Source organism: Rhinichthys klamathensis, unplaced genomic scaffold, assembly GCF_029890125.1.
Source record: "Rhinichthys klamathensis goyatoka isolate OS25496 unplaced genomic scaffold, OSU_Roscu_1.1 h1tg000006l_1, whole genome shotgun sequence".
Classification (NCBI taxonomy): Eukaryota; Metazoa; Chordata; class Actinopteri; order Cypriniformes; family Leuciscidae; genus Rhinichthys; species Rhinichthys klamathensis.
The window spans coordinates 8,944,581-8,963,022 of NW_026606559.1; positions in this window are offsets into that span (position 1 = coordinate 8,944,581).

The following is an 18,442-nucleotide window of genomic DNA, read 5'->3' on the forward strand; positions in this document are numbered from 1 at the left end:
TAAGAAATGAGCTCTAACGTAACTTAAGATAAGAATGTGCAATTGATGTTATCATAGCACATTAAACTATCTTATAGCCGCCGATGGAAAGGACTTCTTGCTGCGCTCGGATTTGCTCTTTGGTGCGATCAGTGTGTGACTGAAGGTGCTGTTGGTAATCCCCCCCGAGGGCCTGGAGTAAATGTGAGGAATCGTTCATTATTGATCTCCGCTTAGAGAGTATTCTTCGCTCCGCCGCCTGCTGGACCGTGTTGAACTCAGTCTCTACAACAGAGACAGCCTTCTTAATCAGTTTGTTGATTCTGTTTCTTTCTCCCGTACGGGCACACTCTCCCCAGCACACCACAGCACTGGCCACCACTGTCTGGTAGACATTAGAGATGGGTTTTTTGATCATTGATAGGTCTAAAAAAAACCTGAGTACTCGGGGGGCGGGGCATATACAGGGGGCGGGGCTGTTACGAAAACTAATGTTGACAAATAAAAATATGACATGAAAACATATCTATGAAACCATGAACATATGACTAGAAAACATAACACTGCTAGATTATGATGCATCAATGTTATCGAAAAAGAGGCATCTAAAAGGAATAGCTGTTTGAGGTAAAGCTGAAGAGAAGAGTAATGATCTCCAGTAAACTGAAGCCTGTTCTATGACACATCCTACTATTTGATTAATAATCAGATATTTAGATACTTAACATAAACGTAACATTACAACTTGCATCTACACAAAAGAACACAAATGCGGATTTGAACTTGAGCATGCTAGTTTTTTACAATCAATGGTTTGAAAGGGAAAATCTGAAAGTGCTCTTCCCTAACAGCGCTGATATATATTTATTTACAACATTCGCAATTTACAACATTCGTTCATAACAATCGTGTTCTCATTATAACTCTATGCATATGATAGATTGGCGCTGCACATCTTGCACTAAACTGCATTTCATGATTAAAGTAATTCCAGGCATCACTGCAGTGCGCGCTTTCAAATCAAGTTTCACTGTATGTCGCTGGTCTGGAAGGTGAATTGAATGGGCTATATGCACGCATAACTTCCGCGTTTGATGCAAGGATGCTCTTGCGTTTCCGGTTGGGGAGATTTAAAGCGGAGGAAAACCGAGGAAAACGGGATTATGGCGGAGTCTTCAAAATTTACTGTCCTCTCGTCTTTGAAACGAAACTTTAATACGTTTAGATGTAATTTTTTATTTAGTTATGTTTATTTAATATAATAAACAAAGAAGCATAAACAAAACGAGGGGTGTCTGTTTTGTCTGTTTTTGTGGCTAACATTTCTTTAGTATAGCAATAGAGTATAAAAACCAATATAAATTCTCGGTATAGCATTGGACTCTACGATCGGCGGAAGTAATCCAGCATCCTTAGACCTTCACCGGAAATACCGCCGTGCATAGAGCCCATTGAATTGAATTGTAATCTTTATTTCGAATTCGAAACATGGAAGAGAAAGTTTATAAAAAAAATAAAACAATGTTTAAAAACATAGGAGAAAAAAACAACAGATGAGCAGCAAACAAAGTGCCCTTCTTTCCCGTGTTAAAGCTCCTGTAGGTAACTTTGGAAAACATATATTTGTTAAAACTGTCATTATGTCCTGACAGTAGAATATGAGACAGATAATCTGTGTAAAAATCAAGCTCCTCTGGCTCCTCCCAGTGGTCCTATTGCCATTTGCAGAAATACACGCTCCCGGTCAGAAACAACCAATCAGAGCCAGGAGGAATGTCTTAGCAGTGTCAATCACGCTCGTGTACGCGCTGATCACACCCCTCTCTTGCACAGCGCGTTGCGCGAGCCGTCGTTCAAACTCAAGATTGCCGGCGAGCTGCAGCTGTGCTTATGACGGAGAAACAACCTAAACTGCCAATTCTCGAGTGACACCTGCTCATAAAACAAAGAGGTAAAAGGAAAAAGACTGATGACGATAAACAAGCGAAAAAGAAAGAATTACACAGAGCCCATTGACTCGGTGTCAAAACTCTAGGCGTATAACATGTAGATAAAATGTCACGCACTCTGCTAAGCAACAATTGAAACCTGCTAATTCACTGTCTTGTCATGTTGCTGAAATAATGTACTAGCACACCTTATCTAGCATTATATATCGCTAGAATAATTACTTACATGCTGTAACGTTAGTTATCGTTATATTAACGTTATCTTACTAGCTATTTATAACTTATAGAAAGAGTGCAACGTTATAAAGTTACATGTAGGCTATTGCAAAATACATAATGATTTGAGGACCAAGTTTGTAGTCAAAGTATGGGCAGGCCATAGTCAATGTAAAGCATATTATTGACGTTTAGTCCCTATTAGTGAATGTGCCATATAACTTTTTATCCGACGTCATCGGTGGCCCTGTTTACTAGCCTGCGCGTTCACGACGGGCTCCGCTGTGGAGGACGAGCTGTGGAGGGAGGGCTGTAGCGCAGCAGAGAGCAAGGGGTGGGACCTGTAAGTTGTGCTTGTTCAAATTTTCAGGCTAAGTCAACGTTTTCTCAAAACTCCCTACTGCAGCTTTAACATACTTCTATTACATGTGCGAAAAGGAGAAGTAAAACTTATGTACTCCTACCCCTTTTAGGTGGCGTTAACTAATCAGAAGGCTTTTAACGCTAACCAATCAGACCTCAGGAACCGCCCCAAATGCTGCAATAACCAATCAGAAAAAAATGAGAAATATATATTTTAAAAATGCAGTCGGCAAGTCTGGCAGATTGAGTCGACTTAGGCAAAATTTTGAATGTTTACAACTCTCATGCCCCTCCCCCACTATCAACGGATACCCTCCCACCGAGTTCGTGCTCGTCAGTGCGTGTGCACCAAGCGTGCCGCACAAGCCCTCAAAAGTGAAGCCAAAACGTCTCGATCGCCCCCTGGTGACCGGTCCTAGTATAGCTCATAAGCCCCGCCTCCCCATGTTATTCAACGGGACGTGAGACCAACAAAAATAATTAAATTACACTTCACATATCTTTTTTCTAAAGATAGTTTCTGTCATTTACTGTAGTTTCTATCACGTTGATGTAATTTCAAGTGTTTGTTTTTAAAATAAGTTAGTTTTTAGTTAGATATTTGATGCTATAAAAACGGTGCTGTGACATCATGATTGACAGCTGTGATTGACAGGTTCTCTGTGCGAAGTAGTAACTGAAGCACCAACGGACTTTTTTTCATAATGTTGACTATGTGGTTAGTAGTTGTATTTACCTTATTTTAACGAGGTACTGCAATCAGCAGACATCATTGGAGCGGAACGGAGCAGACAAGGCCACTTAAGAAAAGTGCAGGGCGTGTGCTTGCGATTGATTCAGTGAGAGTGGGGGCGGGGCCTTGATTTCGCGGCTTTACTTCCTGCTCGCGACTGCGCATGACTGGTCCCGAAAACGCTACTGCGCAGACTCAAGTTCCAATATGTCAGCGCCATATCAGGACACTGGCGGCTTCAGTTCTCTCCGATGGAAAAGAGCGAAGGGGCGTCGTCCATCTTTTTTTACACTCTATGGTGTGCACCAAGTTATCTGTGAACGCGCCCGTCTCATCAGCATCCATCAACACCATGGAGTATTTAGAGGTATGCTGTCCTGGCTAATCTCCCGATAGATTGCAATTGCTAACGTCATTTATACTCTAAATGAGCTTACTTGATTTGTTAGTGTTTTGAAAGCGAGATACATCCGCCATCACTCTTCGTTACTGTGTGAACCTCCGGTGTGTGTATGTGATTGTAACGTGCGTGAGGGGTGGCGTGTGCCCGATCTGTGATTGACAGTCAGATCTCACACCCCCCTGCGCTCATTGGACCCGATGATCCGGGAGCTGTGGATTTTTGCTAAACAAATAACACGCTCCAGGTGGAGTTAGAAGCTCGGGTTTTTTCTAAAACCACTTTATTTATGTTGTTCTGTCGGATTATAGTGTCGATTTCACTGAATATGATAAAGAAAATGTTGCCGACGGCAGCTTTAAACTTCATCGGTTTCATGATCAATCGTCGCTGTCACGAACGAGTACTCGAGTACTCGAGTACTCTTGCCCATCTCTAGTAGACATTTCACAGTAGGGGACGACAGATGTTGAATGACCTCAACCTCCTTAAGATATAACGTCGGCTTTGGCCCTTCTTGTACAGCGTCTCCATGGAATTGATTGTGTCCTCTTCCACCTAAAATCCACAACCACTATCGAAATAGTGTAATCAGGGATTATTCTTTAAGCTGCAGTGAAAATATATTGTGAAAAGCTTAAAAAAATTAAATTGATTTGTCTCAAATGCATATAGTGGCATTTATATTTACTGAACTATTAATAGAGCATCACTAGCCCTAATTCTAGATCTCATGTCTCTAATTATATGGCATTAAGGGAAAAGCTCCTCCTGCTTAATATGGAGTTATGATGCATTTAACAGTGCCAGTTCATCCCTCCCTGCTGAGTTTAATTAAATGACCATTACAATAAATGAAGACAAATATGAGTCGACAGCCATGTCATTCTATCGAGGCAAGATTCCTGGGCTCCACAGGGATAACAGGAGAGCAAAATGAGACTTGTGCCTGGAGAAAGGAAATAATGGCCTTCATTTATTCTGGTAAAACAGTGTTCTCAACCCTTAAAATAATATCTTGAAGTTTCCGAGAAAGGTCAGCCATTACTGTGAACAGAGGAGAACTGAAATTCCAATTTGAATGGGTTTGGGTCATAATTGGAAGGTATACTTACTTTTTCAGTCAAAGTGAGTGGTATGTCGTTACCATTTCCACTTTCTAGCCTTTTGTACCTGCAGAAAATAAATTCAGAGGACCTATTACCACTTAAAGGTACTGTATGGAAGTTTTTTTTTTTTTTTTTTACTGTACTAAAGGATAAAAATGCCATATGTTTGCAGATATTTAGAAAAACATGCTAATTTCACATACACATTTCTCCAAGAAAACAATGCTACAGCCAGATATTTTACTTTGAAATGTGCGTTCTGTGTCGGGTTGTCTGTTTTTGTCAACGCTATCTCATGACCAATTCGTACAAGTGAGTAAAAGGTGGCGAATTCGTACGATTTGTCTAAACCCTGATAGGTAGGTTTAGGGGCGGGGTCAGGTAGGTCATTCATACGAATTGGGCAACTCGTAAAATATGTAAGATTTAGCAAAAACAAAAATTAATTTGTACGAAAGAGAATTGGCGTGAGATCAGGTTGGGTCTGTGTGATCCCGCCCACTGCCAATTTACCCAATAGTATTTCGACACCACGGGATGCCAAAAGCGCAGCATCAAACTGGGTCAGAGATCACATATTCTACCTGACCTTTTTTAAAAAGCCTCTGCAGCCATCTAAAAATCTCTAGGAACGGGAGGATACTAAAACACGGCTATATCAACTTATCAACTAACAGTATGTAAGTCTCCGTGCCTTCCTTTGTCAATTGTGCTCGCTCCAGTTGTGTGAGGAGGAGGGGACGGGGGAAACAACCAAGGGGGTAATCCAGTCCTTCCAGAGTTTTTTTGTGATTGTTGCGGGCAAAAATCATTGATTATGCGGCCCGTTTTCTTAAAAAATGCGATGGAATATGCGGGATATTTATGCAATTTTATGCGATGAAATTGCGGGAACTTGCAAAAATTGCGAGAACTTGCAAAAACTGCGGTTTGATGAAAAAGAGAAAATAAAGTGATTCCCCCAACACCCTGTTCTCACTAATAGGCTACTACCTTAATGTAAAGAGTCATTTCTTATTACTTCCTATGATAAGCAAGCATATACATCACAGAAAGTATTTAATTTCTCATCTTGTGTCAGAAATAGACTGTAAAAAAAGATGGACGACGCCCCTTCGCTCTTTTCCATTGGAGAGAACTGAAGCCGCCAGTGTCCTGATATGGCGCTGACATTGGAACTTGAGTCTGCGCAGTAGCGTTTTCGGGACCAGTCATGCGCAGTCGTGAGCAGGAAGTAAAGCCGCGAAATCAAGGCCCCGCCCCCACTCTCACTGAATCAATCGCAAGCACACGCCCTGCACTTTTCTTAAGTGGCCTTGTCTGCTCCGTTCCGCTCCAATGATGTCTGCTGATTGCAGTACCTCGTTAAAATAAGGTAAATACAACTACTAACCACATAGTCAACATTACGAACAAAAGTCCGTTGGTGCTTCAGTGACTACTTCACACAGAGAATCTGTCAATCACAGCTGTCAATCATGATGTCACAGCACCGTTTTTATAGCATAAAATAACTAACTAAAAACAAACTTATTTTAAAAACAAACACTTGAAATTACATCAACGTGATAGAAACTACAGTAAATGACAGAAATTATCTTTAGAAAAAAGATATGTGAAGTGTAATTTAATTATTTGGTTGGTCTCACGTCCCGTTGAATAACGGGGAGGCGGGGCTTATGACCTATACTAGGACCGGTCACCGGGGGGCGATCGAGACGTTTTGGCTTCACTTTTGAGGGCTTGTGCGGCACGCTTGATTTCAGACTGTAACGAGTGGAAATCAAGGGGGTAATCCATCGACCGGAAGTTGAAGCCGGCCGGGTGCCGCCATGTTGTAGCAGAACTTCACTTGCGTTAGCATTTCCATTGACTCCCATTCATTTTGGCGTCACTTTGACAGCGAATAACTTTACATCTGAGGCGTTTAAAGACTCCATTTGTCCATTGTTTATTTCTAAAGAAACACAACTATGTATAAAAGGATCCGATTCCTCTCGGCACAGATACTAGAAGACTTACAGCTGTCAGACAGGCTCACGTCACATCTCCGTCGTCAAGCTCAGTTTGAGCCGGCGCAGTCGCTCGGAAGAGATGCTTCTATGGGGTCGCTGTGTCCATTTCTTTTACTGTCTATGGAAACAACCCTCCAATATTTTTGAATTTGGACTGCAGTTCCCATTTCAACCGATAGCTGTCAATATTACATAATGCACCTTTAAATATGTGTTTGGCTGCAAGATAAAAATAAGGAGATATGGAGAGAAAGTGTTGAAATGAAGTGTTGCTATAAATGTTGAAATTAAGTGTTATTTTATGGCGGGTTTTTTTTAGTAAAGAATTGTTAGTGTTTAATGCTGTTGTGTTTAACATTTATAAAAGTTTCTGTAAAGTCTGTGTGGTTACCATTGTGCTGAAGAATGATCTTGTGGTTAATTTGTGAGTGCTAAGTGCATACATGTCAGTGTTAACCTATAAGCAGAGCTGAACTGTTGGCACAAACCCAGCCCAGCCCAGCCCATCGCACAAGAGCCCTCAACCCACTTTCAAGCACTGTGCTGATAGCAACATGCTGCAGCCACATTTCTGGGGGACGTCATGTTATGGTATTTAAGATTTCTATTTTTAATTGATCTCGATTACAAGATGCCTACATGTTAACCTTTAAAGTGTGGTTGTGCAATGCATAAAGTTTCAGGGAGAAACAGTTTAGTTTTGGAGGTGCATACACAAACGCTACTGGACATTATAACGCAAACAGTTATATTCGAGCTACAGTCTCTAACTCTCTTTCTATATACGGTAGTCACTTTTGAAGGATTAAATACACGTTGGCCCCTCGTTAACGCAAAACATTTATCAATATGGATGTGAGCGGTGGCTACGATCAAATCTCACGTCAGGTTTCAGCCAATATTACATACTATACTCTACGAATGTTTCATGAATCACACGTGAACCCTGTCGTTAGATGATTCCTGTGTTCGAATCTGCGCTTTCGTTAGTTTGATAAATGAGGCCCATTGTGCATCACCCCTATCCTTTTGAGCAAACTCTAGTTTGAATAATGTGAATATGTGCTGGATGAAGCTTCATTATCTCTGTCTGTCCTACTTCGAAAAAGCCAGACTGATGTGATTTCAGATAGACTAAAATGTTTACAGCTCAGCATTGAACTCGGACGACTGGTGGAAATATAGTGCATGAGTCATATGGAGTAATTAAAGTAAATATGGTCTCTTTGGAGTTTGACAATAAATTAGCATCCACTGTCTTTCTATGAAAAAGAGCAGCTTCCGCATTCTGCCTTGAAAAGAACATAATTTGCTATTGGAACAAAATGAGGCAGAGTAAATATTAGTTTTGGGGAAACTGTCCTTTTAATGAGTAAATGGGAAGTGAATACACAGCATATCTTTACAGCCAGCGGGTGTCTTTTTTTAAAAAGTTTGACATGGATCAGATAGTGTGACTAAGCACGGGTTTGTTCTCTGCTAAATACAGCCCTATTTGGACAGTGCTAGTTTTCCGTGAGAAGGATAGATGACCACTGTTTTTATTTCTTTCACTTCTCCTCTGAGAAATCATGTCCAGTCCAGATAAGTGTCACATATGCTCTCCGTCTGCCCATCTTTAACAGTCCAGTCATCTCGCCAGAAACTACATTTCCCAGAATCCTTCCTGTCCCTCACTGTTATTACCCTGGTAAAAAGGAAAGACACTCTGTTGTTCTATTCTCATCTGTTCATACTCATCACTACCCTGACTGCTCCATCACTTACCGGTTTAACCCTTTAGAACAAAGCAAACATAAGATGTTTGCAGAAATGTTATTTTGCAAGTTAAATGAGTAATTTTTTCTCAAAACAAAACAAATGGCTTTCAATAAATGAGTTATTGACAATTACTGTGTGTGGTGAGTTTGTAAATAGAATTTAAATGGGCAACGGTTTAAAAAACAGGAATAATTTTCCAATTTTTAATTAAAAATAAATCAGAAAAATCATGAATGAAAGAATCTAACACTTTAAACGTGAAAAATGTTTATATAATACATGTATACAAGTGTTGTTGTTTTTTCATACACACACACACACATAAATTGCCCCCCCTAAATTCGTTCCAAACTATTTCCTGAAACTGGGTGTGATGTGCAGTTTTTCCTGTGGTGGTAGTGATGAAAAGAGTAATTTATTGTGCTATAGCCTTTTAAACTCCGCGGAGAGGAATTACTCTGACCAATGAAGAGAAGCGAAACCACATAAAGAGGCTGCGACACAGAAGTAGTGATGGCCGTTCATGAATGATTCGTCACCCTGTCTACGTTTCTGAGTTTTAAAACGCAGAATATTAAGCAATGCACTTGATTATTGCCTACATAGCTCTCTTAGACTAAGTTGTGTGTAACTTTACTTATGCGCAGCAGTGATAGATCAGATCATTTTACTGACTTGATTTGATGACTGAATTTCCTTAAGCAAAACGAAATGCCTAATCTTTAAGTCATTTCGTTCATTTGAGCGGAGTTAAAATGCAATTTTTCAATAGCTAATTTCTCAGAACACGTCCTCATACGCAATCTTTGATCGTGTTACGAATTATGAAGTCATTATAATGCAGTCAAAGACTAACTGTTCATGAGTGACCCACCAATATCACAGAGACAGTGTTTCACATCTTCAGCATACCAAGAAGATACCCGAGAAAAGATACAGGTTAAATAAAATATTTAGTCATGTTCACGTATTGTGAGAAATAATATTAACCCATCCAATTGTACTTATACAGCATTAGATGTCTATTTTTAAACAACATATAAAACAATTGGCCGTCTTTGCAAAGAGTCCGCTATCAGAGAACAGATGTGGGCTAAAATAACGTAATATAATGCTTTAGTTTTGCTTTTATAAATTGGACATGCATGATATTACAGATCATAAGTTGATTTGTGTTAGGCCCATTTGTAAGATGATGAGGCAGATTTTTTTGTTTGTCATCAATTTGTTTTGTGATATATATTATGTGTCAAGTTTACAGATGCAGAAAAGTACCTAGATATTATAAGTGTTTTATGTCATCACTGCTCATTATCACCCTACACTACAAGATTACTTGTCAAATAAATTAACTTGAAATCATTTTAATTCACGTGTAGAGATTGTAGAGTGATACATTACCCCCCAATCCCCCAAAAAAAAATGACTTCCGAATTCCGATAATCCTGAAAATCCTGAAAAAGGTTAAAGGGATAGTTTACCCAACTCATCAGCCTCAAGTTGTTCCAAACCTGTATTATTATGTTGGCATTAGAAGATATTTTGAAGAATGTTGGTAAACAAACAGTTTTGGTGCCCATTGACTTCAATTGTATGAATAAAAAAATAAAAAATAAAAGCCATTTCTCAAAATATCTTCAAGTCATAAAGTCATATTGGGAATGACGGGGTGAGTAAATGATGACATAACCAAAATTGTAGGTTAACTATACCTTCACCTAAAAAGGTTCACCTAAAAAAGTTACTTTGGTCTAGAACTATGGGATGATTTTAGTATCAAAATGATTAACACGTGCAAGCACACTTATCAATGAACTTGATACATGTTGCAGAAATGTTTTATCCATGCCTTTCAACTTGTGTGTGCAAAATTCAAAATTGAATGAATGTGAAGCAATTTGTACAAATAGAGACATTTTTGTGAATACAAATGTTTTCCTTTGTATTAGTGTATCATAATTTGCACATGCAACACAGAAGACGTGCATGTGTGGATCAGGTGACGCGCGTGCATTCATTGACTCGATTCATTGAGTCGATCCTATTTGATTCATTTGGATTTTGAGACTTTCATTTCGCGGGTTTCGCCTTGCACGATCCACACACAGCTGTCTGAGAAAAGCTGCTACCACTAGATGGCAGTATTCTGCTGAAACAGACAACGGCAGCATAATCAAGCGTTCTTCCGCATTTAAGACGCTTAATGAGAGTGATATTGAAGCACCAAATTTAGTACACAATAATATAGGCCTACCCTATTAATAAAGCATACTTTATAGAGGCAAACATTACGTCAGATTATGAACAACACCCATAGAAAACCATTATAAAACGCTTAACGTGCAATCGCGCGTTGCATGTTCAGTAAGGTGTATTGGCTACTGAGTTTAAATATCACCGTCTTACTGCATTGACGTTAAGCTTTTTCTTTATAATATGCTCTATGGGAGGAAAACTATATAGCCTACAGACAAGAGACTACATGAACGCAACGCACGGCGTTTCAAGTTAATACAATTTTCCTTCCTGTTAAAAAAAGGTGAAATTTCGCAGTTGCGTTCATATTATATGCTTATTTTTATCTGACTACACATTGTGTACATAGTATACAAGCAGGAATTTGAAAATGTCTGTTTTTAAATATTAAAGACGATTTTCGCAGTAGGCTACATTTGTTTTCCCTTGACCCTTAAGCCATAGGCTATAGTCTTACTATAGCACGATGAGTTTTAACAATATGCAACCATTGTATATCGACATGAAATATTAATTGAAAATCAACTGGCGTAGCGGGCCTGTAGCTGCATATTTCTACATGAGAATGCTTTGACGCGCTAACCACAGCTCATGATGCACAAGGGAACGTCTGCCAACCACTGATCTATAATGTCATTCTATATAGATCAGTGGTTAAAACGTATAATTTGTTTTAATTCAAATTACTTTTTAAATTTAATAACAGACATTTTCAAATTCCAAAGCTCGTAGAAGGTTTCTGTAAGACTGACTTACAAGTAAAATTTGGACAATACTTCCCTTCATGTAGCCTGTATTCTGCAGAAAAATACTGTAATTCACCAAAAGGGTTTTTTCATGTTCAAAATGGTTGTAGTATGTTCAGTGACTAGACTGGCTTACTACAGGTGAAATTGCCCCAATAACTCCCTTCATGTAGCCTATTTAGTAAACAATTATTATTTTATAAAAAAATTACTGTAATTAACCAAACGGGTTTTTGGTGACTTACTACAAGTGAATAATGTAAAATTTCACCTGACTTGTCACTAGGAACGTACTACAACCTTTGGAACATGAATAGAAAAACAATTTACAGTAAATTAAAAAATTGTAGGCTACTGTTCAATCGAGATATTGGCTGGACATAGTACAGTAACAGTAGGCTAAGTCAGTCTGCCCACTAGACTTCCAAGGTTATAATATAACCTTGGAAATATGTTCATTTGAATGAATGACTGGACGTTTATATTTTTTTGACTGTGAGTGGAGTTTGCAGATGGTCCCTTTATAAAATGAGGCGAATATCAAACTTCACTGCACTCTCGGACCGGTTGCTCTCCCATTCACATGCAAAGTTAAACGCAACTGCAGAATTTTTATTTCATGTTAAGCTTTTTCTTTTTAACAGGCTCGGGAAGGAAAATGTTATTAACTTGAAACGCCGTACATTGCGTTCATGTAGTCTCTTGTCTGTAGGCTATATAGTTTTCCTCCCATAGAGCATATTATAAAGAAAAAGCTTAACGTCAATGCAGTAAGACGGTGATATTTAAACTCAGTAGCCAAACACCTTACTGAACATGCAACGCGCGATTGCACGTTAAGCGTTTTATAATGGTTTTCTATGGGTGTTGTTCATAATCTGACGTAATGTTTGCCTCTATAAAGTATGCTTTATTAATAGGGTAGGCCTATATTATTGTGTACTAAATTTGGTGCTTCAATATCACTCTCATTAAGCGTCTTAAATGCGGAAGAACGCTTGATTATGCTGCCGTTGTCTGTTTCAGCAGAATACTGCCATCTAGTGGTAGCAGCTTTTCTCAGACAGCTGTGTGTGGATCGTGCAAGGCGAAACCCGCGAAATGAAAGTCTCAAAATCCAAATGAATCAAATAGGATCGACTCAATGAATCGAGTCAATGAATGCACGCGTTAAGCACCTGATCCACACATGCACGTCTTCTGTGTTGCATGTGCAAATTATGATACACTAATACAAAGGAAAACATTTGTATTCACAAAAATGTCTCTATTTGTACAAATTGCTTCACATTCATTCAATTTTGAATTTTGCACACACAAGTTGAAAGGCATGGATAAAACATTTCTGCAACATGTATCAAGTTCATTGATAAGTGTGCTTGCACGTGTTAATCATTTTGATACTATAATCATCCCATATAGAACTGCCACTGTTACTTTATTATTTTACATGAAAATAATATTTAGGTCACGATTGTCAGTTGTTTGTGAACTAAATCTGCTGTAAAAGGTAATGTTGTTTAAGCATGAAATGCTTGAATGTAGACATGTCCATATTTGTGTAGCCTATTACTGTCTGAACAGGGTATGGTTTTAGGTAAAAACTAAGAATAGCATTAAAACAACGTGAATCAATGTTCACGCATCTTCCCCGCTGCCGTATAGCAGTTTCAAATTATGTAAAACTAGTATGTTTGCATAGCGTTCTTCTTAAAATCTGTACACATTTTGACCTATGTGATGTCTGATTTTATATGTTTATATTTGTCAACACACATTTTTTCACACATTTTGTTTTTCCTCACTTCTATATACTATATGATACACTTAAATGATCAGTAATGAGTAGTGTAGCTATCAGTGTACAACAAGTTTTGGTGATAAAATAAAACATCCATCTGTGTGTCTACTCTAGAGGGACCCCACTTTTGTACTTTTACTCAAGTAAATTTGAAAAGGAATACTTCTGAAGTAATACACTTATATTATAAACATACTTAATTACTCTTGTACTTGATTTGTGTACTTTGTCCACCACTGATATATATAAAAGTAACTGCATAATGGTGATTAGTGTTCCCTTTAGTTGGGCACTTGGCCATTGACTTTGGTTAAATTAATTCTATTTTAGCAATTGTTGAAAGTGCATGCTACAAAGAAAAAAACAATAAGTAAAATTGACTTAATTCCATATGTGAAATTTACTTAACAAATCTGCATGCAAAAATTCAACTCTACTTAACTAAGTAAAATTAAAGGTACAATATGTAAGAATTTTGTAATAAAACATCCAAAAATCACTTGCACAGTGTGATATATTTCCTGCAGTTGTCTACTTACAATATCCCAAAAGTCTCCAAAGATTTTTTATTTCAGAGAAATTCCAATTTTAAATAAGTGGCCGTCCCGGAAAAAAATGTCGCCTGTCAATGACGCAATATCCGCGCTATCCTCGGTTTCCGTTCATACTGCCATAGCCATGACGTAACCATGGTGACAGACGTGGACAACTGCGTAGTGCGTAGCGTTTAGCGGCACGCAGTTCTTGTTTCTTTCAAACATAGACCATGGCAAGCAGACTTTGGGACAAACAAGGAGAACTAAAATGAGGATCAATATCAGCGTGGCGTTGTTGAGATGCCGAGAGCTAGCGTCCGCGACTAACGTTAACTTGGACTCGACAGAGCTTCACAAGTCACGACTTGACAGCTTTATTAGACAGGTGAGCAAATGTACATAAAACAAATCAATGTTATATAACATTAGCTCAACATGATGAAATGTTAGAATATGGTCAGTATGTTATTCTAATGTTGATCTAGCTTACTGGTAGTTTCCTATAGCAAACGAACTAACACGTACGCGTAGTATAACATTATAACTTTCAACACACATTTAAATGGCGTTTAGTGTGATAGTGTAACGTTAGACCAAGTGAAGCAGTGCTGCGTTACCTCACAAGTTTAATTCGTCTAATAAACTGACCTGTGTGAGTAATCCAGCACTTGCGGGTAGTTCGGTAGAATTAAATGTCCTTATTCCTTTATATCCGCGGGACTCGCGTGTGATATCTGTCTCTTTAGCAATCGCAACCTGCTTCATACCACTGTAATGTTAAAAAACATGAATGTTTGCACTCAACCATAAACATTATTAGATCCATCAGCTTGACAGCAAGTCCCATCATTCAGCTCATCACTGCGTCATCAACCTACGCCTTTGTTATTCTTGGAAACTGCGCTGTCTTGTGGCGAAAAAAAAACTACATATTGTGCCTTTAACAAAGAAAATAAGTAGGCTAACTTTAACTAGGCCAGTAAAAGGTTGAGTAATTTGTACTTGGTTAAAGTTTCCTTTGCAATACCTTTAGTGCACCTTCATTATGGGCTTTGACCTTTTTGCCAACTTTCTGGGGAAAATAACAGTTCGAGTTCAAATATTGCTGGAATCCCATCTGACATAAAAGGAAAATTAAATCAAGGAGAGTCTGATCCTGGAAACTGCGCAGAGCACTCGCTTTATCATACAATAGCTTCACATTAATAATTTTCTTTCTTGCTAACATTTTATTGTTCAATATGTTAAAGTTGGCATGAAACAGAAGTTATGGTAGTCTTTTCTTCCCTATTGTGACGTCAAATATATCCTATATCTGAGTCAAACGGCTTCTCGAACCAGAAATAATGTAGGCCAGGGGTCATGGGACTTGATTTTGTCCATGGGGAATTGACTGGATGGTTGGATGACTGTGGTTTGCTATTGCTGCCATGCAAAGGCACCTTTAGATAACCAGAGGCCCCTGGGCTACAGCATTACAGTGAGGCAAGTTTATAAAGGAATTAAAGGGATAGTTCACCCCAAAATGAAAACACTGTCAGTAATTACTCTCCCTCATGTTGTTCCAACCCCGTAAGACCTTCGGAACACAAATTAAGATATTTTTTATTAAATCTGAGAGCTGGATCACTCCTCCAAAGGCTTCTTCAGGGATTGAACTTGCCGGCCTCGATAAGTTATTAAAGACATTGTTAAAATAGTCCAAGTGACTACAGTGGCTCAACCTTAAGTTTATCAAGCGGCGAGAATACTTTTTGTGCGCAAAAAAACTAAAATAACGACTTTATTTCAACTATTCATTTCCTTCTCTGTGGGCCTCGAGTGAGTTCACTAGTGTAATAGCGTAAGCTTCTGTTGTTGTACGTCACACGCATCACACACATGACCAGCGTCGGCCAATAGTGAGCCTGCGTGTGACGTAGCTCTACGCAATCACACTACGTTAACTGAATAGAGGCCCACAGAGAAGGAAATTAATAGTTGAAATAAAGTCGTTATTTTTGTTTGTTTTTGCGCACAAAAAGTATTCTCGTCGCTTGATAAACTTAAGGTTGAGCCACTGTAGTCACTCGGACTATTTTAACAATGTCTTTAATAACTTTTGGGCCGGCAAGTTTCAATCCCTTAGAAGCCTATGGAGGAGTGATCCAGCTCTCAGATTTAATCAAAAATATCTTTTTTGTAATCAAAAATATCGATTTTTTTGTAAAAACCGATACAAAGAGCTGCAATTGTTTTTTTCCTGATATATTAAAGTTTTATATGAACTACTGTCACCGTGTTTTGAGAAAATGATGCATGTGATATGTAATTTGCATGAAATTAAGGAAATTATACGACCTGTTAAGGACAATTACAAAGTGTTCAGATCACTGTTTTGAGAACAGTGACCCGAGTTTGGATAAATGTGTCAAATCGATTGAGAAAAACTATAAATTTGTAATTACAGTGTATCAAAGACACCTTAAAATAAAGTGTAACCCTAATGAAAGTTCTACCTCAATGCTTGATTATATACATAATGTAAATGAGATCACATACTTCTGTTTTATTTCCATGGGTTTCGTGTGCTGTGGTGCATATGCATCTATGACCTTATACATAACCCCTCAGACAGACAGTAGACACTACCATTTCAGTAAATTTACAGATCATTATCCCGTCCCAAATCACTAAGCAATAAGAAAATAATAGCTGAAATGTTGAGTTGTGCTGCGACAGCTGTGTTTTGTTGTGTTGGACTAAAACAGTGCTGTGAAGTTTGACAACCTGTAGTGACAATGAGCTTGTGGATAGAGAACATGGTCATCAATCTGTCCACTCACTGCTTGTAATGGTAGCATCTGAGATAGAAAGCAGATTCAGTAGGAGTATTGGAGGATATATTTTCATACTAAGGCTCTGATGATTCAAAATCACTCTTAAGGGGCGTCACACATATTTGTTCTATTTTTTTTTTTTTTTTTTATTTCCTTTATTTTAACCAGGAGAATCACATTGAGATATTTCTATCTCTTCTTCCAGAGAGACCTGGTCAAGACGGCGGCGGCGGCAAAAAAAAAAAAAAAAAATTCATACACAAGAATCATTGAAAAGAAATATCACAATTTACACATTCACAGACAACATTGATAAAAATGAGTCAAGGAAAACTGTAAATTCTATTGACTATTGAATTCTATAAAACTATTGACTTCCATTCATACGCATTTGAATGCTGGATACCGGAAACGCAGAAGTTTTGCACTTCAGCGCATTGTAAAGTTCAAGTTTGGTGAACTCTGTCCTGCGAATGCGTGTCATATGAAGACGTGTGACCAATAGAAGTTAGATAAGCCACGGCTTGACCTCTTGGCTGAATTTTGAAAAACCCACATTTTTTTGCAGTAAAGTCGAGTATATTTTATATTTGTACTTTTTGGATATATTATTATTTGTTAATATATGTTGAAATTATGTTTATAAAAAAGGTTTTTTTTAGGGGTTTTCCATCACGGGATCATTTTATTGATTTAGTTTGAATTCATATCTTATTTTAATTACATTTTAGGAATTAAATTGGTAACGTTTTAGATTACAGCCCGGAAAGTACTGTGCAATTAAGAGGAATTTACAGTGTAACTTTCTGTGATTATAGTGTACCTATAAAGTACTTACATGTAAGTATAAGGGAACAATATGTAAAGTTTGGGGAATAAAGGGGTAACAACCAGGAGAAATAAACAAATATTTATACTGTAAGTATTATAGAACTAAGGGGTACTTATTCTACTATTATGATATAACAATCTTACATTTGGGAGCAAATTTAGCGAGAACATACACTGCATACCTTTTTGTAATAATTGTGTACCAAGGCAATACATACTGTATAGGCTTTTTTAAAAATGATAGGGTACATATCTATGCATTTATAAAATATATATATATATATTATAATATATATATTTTTGATGCAAAAGTGCAGATGTTTTGGCTAACAGGTTTTAATGCAAGAAAAGCTAAGACTATTGCAATTTTTTTAATATACTGGGAAATATATCTGGTTTCATGTGGTTACAGGGTAAGTGGTGCTTCTATAATAAATAAAGGTTTCTGAGTCAGTGATATAAGATTGTGTATGCATTTTTATTGTACTTACCCTGTAACTACATGGAACAAGAGGGTAACAAGCACCACTACATGAAACAAGAGTATCTTTCCCCAATATTTAAGCAAATGTTGCAACAGTTTTCGTTTTCAGTGCACTTTTGTTAAAAAGATTACTTTATAAATGCATAGATATGTGCCCTGTAATTTTTAAAAAGCCTATACAGTATGTACTGGTTCACCATTATTTCAAAAAGGTATATTCTCGCTAAATTGCTCCCAAATGTAAGATTGAGTAAGAATGTAGAATAAGTACCCCTTAGTTCTATAATACTTACAGTATAAATATTTTATGTTACCCCTTTATTCCCCAAACTTAAAATATTGTTCCCTTATACTTATATTGTAAGTACGTTATAGGTACACTATAATTACCGAAAGTTACACTGTAAAATCGCTTTAATTACCCAGTACTTTCCGGGCTGTAAT